Source organism: Malania oleifera, chromosome 6 (assembly GCF_029873635.1).
Source record: "Malania oleifera isolate guangnan ecotype guangnan chromosome 6, ASM2987363v1, whole genome shotgun sequence".
In the NCBI taxonomy this organism is placed as follows: Eukaryota; Viridiplantae; Streptophyta; class Magnoliopsida; order Santalales; family Ximeniaceae; genus Malania; species Malania oleifera.
Window position 1 is genome coordinate 102,232,658 of NC_080422.1, and position 565 is coordinate 102,233,222.

Here is a 565-nt window from a genome sequence, read left to right on the forward strand (position 1 = left end):
ATTATTAGTTTTTAGTGGATTGTAACTACGATTGGATTGTCTCAGTGGATTACTTGAATATTCAAAGGGACTTACACACACTATAATAATTTATATTTCACCATTTTGGATTAAATAATTGCATACAAGCTTTTTTTTAATAAGAAATAAAAATAAAAATAAAATTAAACCATTCCTAAATTTTATAGAACTTTGAAAACTAATCAAATCATCCAAAATATTTCCTCAATTTTCAACCGTTGTATGGTTATTTATGGAGGACTAAAATTAAGTTTAAAAATAAAATAAATAACTAAAAATAATTAAAATAAACTTGTATTTTTGTTATTGTATATTTTAACTACATTTTCTATTATCAAGTAAATAAAATAGTATAATTGATTTTTATTTTTACTAGAATACATTTTAATCTATATTTTGTATATTTTATTACCATAATTACATTTATTAAGGTTTGTTTGAAAGCATTAATCTCAAAAATTAAATTTAAATTTTGTAGAATTTAAATAAAATTGTGTATAATTATGTTCAATTTTAATTTCTGTTTTGGCTGTTAATTTTTCTT